The sequence below is a fragment of the Accipiter gentilis genome, chromosome 11 (genome assembly GCF_929443795.1).
Source record: "Accipiter gentilis chromosome 11, bAccGen1.1, whole genome shotgun sequence".
NCBI lineage: Eukaryota > Metazoa > Chordata > Aves > Accipitriformes > Accipitridae > Astur > Astur gentilis.
In genome coordinates, this window is record NC_064890.1 from 1,143,167 (window position 1) to 1,149,166 (window position 6,000).

A 6,000-nucleotide genomic window follows, 5' to 3' on the forward strand; every position below is an offset into this window, starting at 1 on the left:
GATGCCACCCGTCCTGTCCCCATCCCTGCCACTGGGGCTGAGCATGGTTGAAATCCCACTGCCATGGGCTCCCTGCGTGCCGTGGAGCTGCTTGGGGCTGTGCCGGTTGTTTGCAGCCCCGGCTGTGCTGGGTGCTCGGCAGCCCACGGCACGGCACGGGCTGCGGCACACGGGCAGAGGGAGCTGCTCAGCGGAGCTGCAGCCCGAGGGTGCCAGAGCCTTGGGGCGTCCCAGGGCAACCTTGCTCACCTCCATCTTATGAGTCTGCTCAGGCATCAGAGAAGTGGGAATGGGGACACTGAGGCTTTCCCTGTAAGGCAGCTGGTCAGTAATACATGCCACGAGTTGGGCAGGTCTCTCAGCCCACCTCTCCGCAGGCAGTAACGTGCTGCACCGGTCCCTGGATGCTGCCGCAGCTCAGCCGGGCAGCCGGGACAGATGGGCGGCCAAGGCAGGACTGGGGCTGGCGCAGCCTCTGCACCATGGGTACAGGTGAGCGAAAGCCTTCACAGGCATCCTCAGGCCTGAGCTTTTTGCAAGACTGGATGATCGGGATAATGCAGCCACGTACTCCTGGGTTGGTTTTTCATTTAGAGAAGCCCACAGAACATTCTTCTTTTATAGAAATTATTTTTTCTTGCTTAAAAAGACACAAGCTATGCTGGAGCCCGACATTGTCCTGGGAGAGAGAGGCGACCCCTGGGCTGCCCAGCCGGCGTGCTGCAGTCTGCAGCCAGCAGCGGTCTGCTGAGGCTGGACTCTCGGCCAGGGGCTGTGGGCATGTGGGGACGGTGACCGCCAGACAGTGTCCCTCTGAGGCTGCAAATGAGGAGACCCCTTGCCTCAGTCTGAGTTCCCCCCCCCCCAGCTGGTTCCCTTTGGCTGAAGGAAACAATCATTTCCCTTCAAATAAAACTGTTTCTTCAGCCTGCAGTGATGCTCTGTGCCGGTGATGGGCACCTTTATCCTGGCTCCACCGTTAAATTCAATTTCTAAAGAAACACAAACACAAACCTTTTTATTTAGAGCAAGGATCTGCCATGCGGTCAGGGCCTGTCAGTTCTGCAAGGTCATGGTGGAGGGGCCAGCATGGGACACGGGACGGCTGGAGCAGGTCCTGGCTGTGCCACACAGTTCTGCCCACCGATGTCCCATCCCTGAACTGGGGCATGGTGAAGCCATGCTGTGGCTCGGGGGCTCACCAGCAGCTACAGGCAATCGTTGGGGGGGCCACAACAGCCACAGCAAGTTTCTCCTGCTTCCCCATCTTGCACAGCCCCTGTACCCCAGCTCTGGAGACTCCCCAGCTTCCCAGCTAGGAGAGATCCCTCCAGGCTAGAGGTTTCTTTGGAGGCGCCAGGAAAAGTCCCCATTTAACAGTGAGGTGTCCCCCACTTCCAGCAGCCCCTGACAGGAGCCGGTGCTTCATGCCGCTGTGACAGGGAGGCAGCATGAGCCTGGTGGGCAGAAAAAGGGGTCCCCAGCCGGGGTCCCGTGCTGCCACCCCCGCTGCTCCGCATCCTCCCACCGAGCAGCACCCCGGCACAGAGGCGTCAAACTGGAGGGTCTGCGAGGAAGAGGGACTCAGGGTCCACACTGGCTGGCTGCCTCAGGGTGGGGGGGCCAGGCAGAATCTGCGTGGGACGGAGCCACATCTCTGCTCAGCAGCACGGCCCCGATGTCTGGGCAGAGATGGGCAGAAGCACCCAGCACCTGCGCCGGTGCCCGTGGTGATGGCGTCGGGTGGCGGCGCTCACGGCAGGGTGGATGGGAGTGTGGGCATTGACTATCCCCCTCCATGGGCGGTTAATTAACTTTTCCCAGGGTAATTTAATGGTATTGTAAATAGGGGGGGGAAGCTGGAAGTGGACAGAGGGATGCTAGTTGGGGGATGCAGCAGTGAAGCGGGGCAGTGACACTGCCCACTCTTCTGCAGTGTCCCAGGGGCTGGGACAGGGACACAGCGCTGGGGACGGTGACAAATGCTCCAGCGTGATGAGGGGGTCCCCGAGGTGCTCGGCTCCCACTGCCTGACCCCAACCAGGGGGATGGGGATGTGGGGGTGGGGACGTGGGTGTCCCCCCAGGGACGTGGTTGTGGTCCTGGTCCCCACAAGCCACCCCAGGCAGCTGAGGAAGAGGCCAGTGGCCAGGCAAAGCCCAGCATGAAGCTCTCCTGCCTTGGGGGGGGGCAGAACTCCCACGGGGATGGATGCAGATGGGCATCACCCCGCTGGGGGGGGGAGGGCGGTTTGGGGAGCTGCTGGGGGCTGTCCCGGCCATGCCGTGCCCCAGCCAGAGCCAGGCTGAAAACCCCAGCTGGGATCAGAGCGGGTCTGGGGTGGGGGAGAGGGGACGGGGGCTGCAGGGTCTGTAGGATGGGTTAGGGGGGTGCCGTGGGAGATGGGGGTGGCCCAGGGGAAGCAGCAGGCTGGATGATGAGTGCATGGGGTGGCTATGGGGACCCTGCAGGATGCCGTCTGTCCCTCAGCTCCTTCGTCATCCCACGCAAAGCCTTGCAGGACAAGTTTCGGCTCTATGGGCTGGCAGGGCTGTGCCGCAGCCGGTGGCACCGGGATAAACCCCTCATCCAGCTGGGAAGGGGCACACTCGTCCCCCATGTGCCAGCAAGGCTTCGAGCCCCGATAACCCAAATCTGGGCAGCGTGGCAGGATGCTTCCCCCCCCCAGCACCCACCCCCTCTGCGCCACTGGACCCCGTGGGGCTGAGCTCCCGGGAGGGGGACGGGGTATTCCAGTTCAGAGGGGCCAAGCGATGAGCCGACGGTGGCCCGGCTGTCACCGATGCGCACCGATGCACAGACATCCTCGACTCACTGCGCTGGAGGGTGTCTCAGAGCCCTCCATCTCGCTGGGGACCCTCAGAGCCAGGGGCACCCCGCTGCATGGAGGTGGGCGAGGGGCTCCGGCGAGCTGGCATGGAGCGGCGGCACCGGGGGGCTCAGCGGGGGTCCGGGCAGCAGGCTGGCAGCGGGGTGCAGGTGACTGCGGGGGGGCAGCACGGCAAAGGGGGGGCCCTCCAGGGGCTGCCAGGGAGCTGGAGGGGGGCTGCCGCCGGGGGCCAGGCCTGTGGGGTGGAAATGGGGCTCAGGCAGCGCATGGGGCTGGGGAGCATCGCCCTCGCCCCCAGACCCGCTCTGCCATGGGGCAGGGGACACCCACCCCGCCAGCAGCCACCCCACATCACTGCGGGGCCGGGGCCAGGGGGGGAAGGGGACCCACTCCCCACACCCTCCAGCACCCCGTGGTGTCCCGCACCCCACCGCCGGCTTCCACCCTGGCCGTGCCTGGGGGTCCCAGCCCACCCCACAGCCCTTTTACCACAGCAAGCATCGTCCCAGGAGCAGGGGCCGGAGGTGCAGAGATGCAGTGGGGCCGGGGTACCAGGGTAGGTGGTGAGGCTGTGGCCGTGGCCGTGGCCGTGGCCGCAGAGGGGCTGCGGCGAGCCGGCAGGGGTGGTCGGGAGGTGCTGTGTGGGGAGCAGAGAGCAGGATGTCATGGGGAATGCATAGGGATGCTTTGGGACCTGGCCACCCCAGAGGTGACCTGCAAAGTGTCACCCTCCAGCGTGGCTCCGGAAAAGGCTCCCGGGGAGGGCACTGCCCGGAGAGCCCAGAGCAGCCGGGCAATGGGAGCGCTGGCTCCAGAGGGTGCCCGGAGTCTACTGGGGGTGCCGGCCAGACCTCCCCATCACCCCGGCTGGAGGCTGCGGCGTGGGAAGGGACCCCTGGCCATCTCCTACCTGTGCTGAGCTGGTGGCTGTTGCGGAGGGGGGGCAGAAAGCACCCAGGGCCGCCCCGTGGGGCAGGATCCAGTCGCACCAGGAGCCTGCATGGGGAGAAGCGGGGAGGGCAGCGCACTGGCTTGGGGACCACGTGGGCTCCCAGCCCTGATTTTGGGGTGGGGAGGGCTGCCTTTCACCAGAGGGAAAGCAGAGAGCAGCCGTGTCCTCTTCCCAGCTCCGAGCGGGGCTCTATAGCTGGGAGGCAAGCTCAGGCATCCCAAGTTTCAGCTGCACGCCCTCCTGGGGTGGCCCTTGGACCCCAGCCCCTTCCTCGGGCATCAGGTCCCACGTCCCGTCCCCTCCGCCCCTGGGCTGTCACCTGCACTGCCAGCCTCCAGCTTCTGCTTGGCCTCACGTCTCCATTTCGCTCGTCGGTTGGAGAACCAGACCTGGGGAGGAGGGAGGGGGCTGAGGCTGCCAGCCCCCACCCCAGGCAGTGCTCTGGCTCCTTTGGCACCGCTCTTTCCCCTGGGACACGGGCTCTTCACATCCCCCCGGGCATGGGTATGGGCACGGACATGGACATGGGCAGAGGAAGGGGTTTGATCCTGGGTCTTCTCCATTTCATCAGGCTGCAAGCACGTGCCAGGCTCTGAGATGCTTCTCCAGCACGGGGCATGGGAGACACGTGTGTGCACGTGTGTGCATTGCCACGGCGTGCACGGGCAGCCCTGCCCCGGCAGAGAGGGCGACTGGCTGCTGTCACTGCCTGGGGCACCGAGCTGGCCGGCGATGGTCAGTGGCTGGGAGGGGAAGGGGCTGCCACGAACCGGTGAAGGTTTGCCAGCAGCACAGGGATGTCTGCCGGGAGCTACCGAGTGTGCCCTGGATGCGTGTGTGAGGGGAGTGTGCCAGGGAGTCTGCCATGGTGAGTGCCACAGAGTGTGCCAGGGACCGTGCCGTGGATTGTGCCATGAAGCGTGCCATGGAGTGCCCCACGAAGCGTGCCGTGTAACCCCATGGTGGGGCAGAGCCGGGGAGACCAGAGGCCGGGAGCGGGACCGGAGCGGTGCCTGCACCCGGCTTTGCCCCGGCAGACACGAGACACCAGCACGACCTGACAGAGCCAGCCCTCCCCTGCTCCTGCCCGTGCCCAGCCATCAGAGGGTAGAGACCCCCGGCCTGGGGACAAAACCTGCCCTCGGGGGTCACTCTCCCCTTGGCGCGCACGCTGCCCGCCTGAGCTCGCTCCCACCTCTGCCACCGCCAGCAGCAGTGACACGGTTTGGAGATGTCCCCGCGTGCCAGGACAGAGCCGTGTCCCCTCCAGCGCTGGCAGGCTGGGCAGCCCCAAGCCCAGCGCCCCAGCTGGGATGCTTTGGTCGATAGGATCAGGCCAGGCGCGCTCCCGGCCGGAGAGCGGCAGCGTGGCAGGTCTCCTCTTACCCTGATGGTCGTGTCGGGCAGCTGGGTGGCCGCGGCCAGTCTCTCCCGGGTGACGGTGTCCGGGTACTGTCCCCTCTGAAACTCTGCAAGGGGCATTGGGGGGAGGTCAGCCTGTCCGGCGCAGCCACCCCAACAAACCCCGGCACCATGGCAGGCGATGCCGGGACGTGCGGCTGCAGCTGGTCCGTTGCCGGGCCCCGGTGCCCGCAATTTGGAGCGGTTTGGGGCACCGCAGCGATGGCCGTGCCGTGCAAAGGGACAGGAGCCCATCCAGAAAGCGGCAATGCCCTCCCCTGGGAATGGCCCTGCTCCATCCAGGCAGTCTGTGGCACCTCGGGGTGGGCATGCCGAATACCCCGGCCTCGGCCGGCGTCCCGTGAGAGCCGCACCTTTCTCCAGGGCCTCTGACTGCTGGCTGGAGAAGACCGTCCTGTTCCTGTGCTGGGTGCTCAGCGGGAGCCGCCGGCTGGATGCGGAGCCCCGTGCAGGGTGCTGGGTCCCCGGGGAGACAGCGGCACCGGCTTCGGCGGGTGAGATGCAGCTCAGGGGATGCGGGGTGGGGGGGGCAGCGAGAGGGGACACTGCAGGGACAGGAAGGCATAAGATGGGGGGGGACCCGGCCCTGGGAGCTCCCCAGGGGGCTGGGAAGGGTCAGGGAGGGTCAGTCAATGAGCCACTTTGCTTTGGGGCACAGGGTCAGCCGTACCCGTGCACGTGCGTGCGTGCATGTGCACGCGTGCGTGTGTGCACACGTGGGTGTGTGGGCAGCCGGCAGTAGGTCTCTCCTGCGGGGTGCACCCACCCCCAGCCC